The 2,660-nt window shown below is 35.3% G+C and overlaps 1 non-coding gene across 1 annotated transcript; it reads left to right on the top strand.

The window, feature by feature from the left end:
- The first annotated feature begins 682 nt into the window (after positions 1 to 682).
- Positions 683 to 871, top strand: LOC126014936 (U2 spliceosomal RNA). The gene has a single exon (XR_007497874.1). It is a non-coding gene; the product is annotated as a U2 spliceosomal RNA (small nuclear RNA).
- The last annotated feature ends 1,789 nt before the right edge of the window (positions 872 to 2,660 follow it).

Raw genomic sequence — 2,660 nt, 5'->3', positions numbered from 1 at the left:
TGTTTTGGTGTGGTTATTGAAGTTGTTGTCCCCATTTATATTTTTTTCTCTTCTTTTCTTTCTTTATGTGCTCTGCCATGTTTCTTATCTCAAGACCATGGTTTTTTTTTTGTGTGTGTGTGTGTTTGGTGCTTATCGTTATTGTTGGAGTCCTCACTGAATATTTGACACTTCTTATTGTACTGTTGGGGTGTTTCATCTTCTTTTTCTCCTTTGTCTACTATTGTCAGGACACCAGGTATTAAATAGAGGAAGATTACACTGGTGGTGTAATTGGACCTGATTAATTGTATGTCTGATACCCAACTATGAAAGATTTTGGAAAACAAAATGCTTTCAATGAAATAAAATAAAAAAATAAAACCGGTATTAGTACCCAACTAGCCATTTAATTATACAGAAACATTTTAGTTCGATGTAGTCACTTATATCAGGTTCTATGCTATAAACCTTGCCAGTGACATTCTTTCATTGAAGAGTTCTTGGAAGTCTAAGTCTTGGAGTGTTCTGCCTATGTTTTCCTCAATAAACTTTATGGATTCAGGTATAATCTCAAGGTCTTTAGTACACTTTCAATTGACTTTTTTGAGGTGTGAGATATGTCTAAATCTTTAATTTCTTCAAAGTTGTTATCCAAGACTTATAACCGTTTGGTAAACAGACTATTATTATTCCATTTCAAGTTCAATCTTGGCCTTTTGGCTAAGATCAAGTGTTGTATCTGTTTTTATCAGTTTAATATCAAGTTCTTGGCTAATTTGTCAAAGAGTAATTGACTGTATAGTTGGGGAGGTTATCAATGAATAGTCTATTCTGTCACATTGGTCTCAAAATCTGTCTTTGTTCCAATACGAGGCTGTTTTGATCACTATGGCTTTGTAGTAGACATTTAAGTTGGGTAATAAGATTCCTCCCAATTTCTTTTTATTTTTAAATATGAATTTGGCTGTCATAGGTCTTTTATGATTCCATCCAAACATTAAAATTTATAATTGATTGTTATAAGTTCTTTAAGAATGTTATCTAAATTTTAATAGGGATAGTATTTAATATCTATAGTATTGTAGGTATACTGAATATACTATTTCATTTTGATAATATTAGTTCTTCCTGTCCATGAGCATGGTATAATTTTGCATTTTAATTAGTTTCTTAACTGTTCTTGAAGTTTTAATGAAATATATGTCACCTTTCTTTTTAGGTTAATTTACAGGTTCTTTTTAATATTTTTTATTTAAACACCTTGGTTACAAACATGATTGTGGTTGGGTTTCAGTCATATAAGATGACATCCCCCATCACCAGTGCGACATTTCCATCACCAATGTCCCAAATATACCTCCTCCCCTCCCCGTCCCCACCTGTACTCTAGACAGGCTTTCTATTTCTTTCATTTATTCTCATTGTTAGGATAGTTCGCAATGTAGTTATTTCTCTAACTAAACACATCACTCTTTGTGGTGAGGTTGATGAAGTGGGCTCTAACTTCCAGCCCTCCTCTCTTTAGAACCTGAAAATTGTTACTGCAAGAATGTCTTTCATTTTTCTTAAAACCCATAGACGATAGAACATTCTCTGTCTTTCTCTCTCTGACTTATTTCACTCAGCGTAATGGATTCCATGTCCATCTATGTATAGGAAAATTTCATGACTTTATCTCTTCTGATGGCTGCATAATATTCCATTTTGTATATGTACCACAGTTTTTTTAGCCATTCATCTGTTGAAGGGCATCATCGTTGCTTTCAGAGCCTTGCTATGGTAGATAGTGCTGCAATAAATATAGGTGTAAGGAAGGGGTTTTTGTATTGTATTTTAGTGTTCCTAGGGTATATTCCTAGAAATGGTATAGATGGATCATATGAAAGCTCAATTTCCAGTTTTTGGAGGAATCTCCATATTGCTCTCCAGGAAGGTTGAACTAGTCGGCATTCCCACCAGTAGTGGATGAGAGTTCCTTTCTCACTGCATCCCGCCAACACTGCTTGTTCTCATTCTTGGTGATGTGTGCCAATTTCTGTGGTGTAAAGTGGTACCTCATAGTTGTTTTGATTTGCATCTCCCTAATGAATAGTGATGTGGAACATTTTTTCATGTGCGTTTTGGCCATTTGTATTTCTCCTTTATCAAAGTGTCTATCCATTTTATCCCCCCATTTCTTGTTGGAATTAGATGTTTTTTTCTTGTAGAGTTCTATCAGTACCCTGTATATTTTGGATATTAGTCCCTTATCTGATGGGTATTCAGTGAATAGTTTCTCCCAATCAGTCGGTGGCTCTTGTATCCTGGGCACTATTTCCTTTGAGGTGCAAAAGCTTCTCAGCTTAATATATTCCCATCTGTTAACCTCTGCTTTCACTTGCTTGGAGAGTGCAGATTCCTCCTTGAGGATGCCTTTAGTCTCAATGTCATGGAGCATTTTACCAACGTGTTGTTCTATATACCTTATTGTTTTAGGTCTTATATGGAGGACTTTAATCCATTTTTATTTTACCTTCATACATGATGTTAGCTGGGGGTCTAATTTCGCTTTTTTGGCAATTGGCTAGCCAGTTGTGCCAACACCACTTGTTGAATAGGCATTCTTTGCTCCATTTAGGACTTCTTTCTCCTTTGTTAAAGATTAGGTGATTGTATGTCTGGGAAACATTCTCCGAGTA

Source organism: Suncus etruscus, chromosome 7 (assembly GCF_024139225.1).
Source record: "Suncus etruscus isolate mSunEtr1 chromosome 7, mSunEtr1.pri.cur, whole genome shotgun sequence".
In the NCBI taxonomy this organism is placed as follows: domain Eukaryota; kingdom Metazoa; phylum Chordata; class Mammalia; order Eulipotyphla; family Soricidae; genus Suncus; species Suncus etruscus.
The sequence above is the reverse complement of the archived record's forward strand: the minus strand, read 5'-3'. Positions and strand labels throughout refer to the sequence as shown.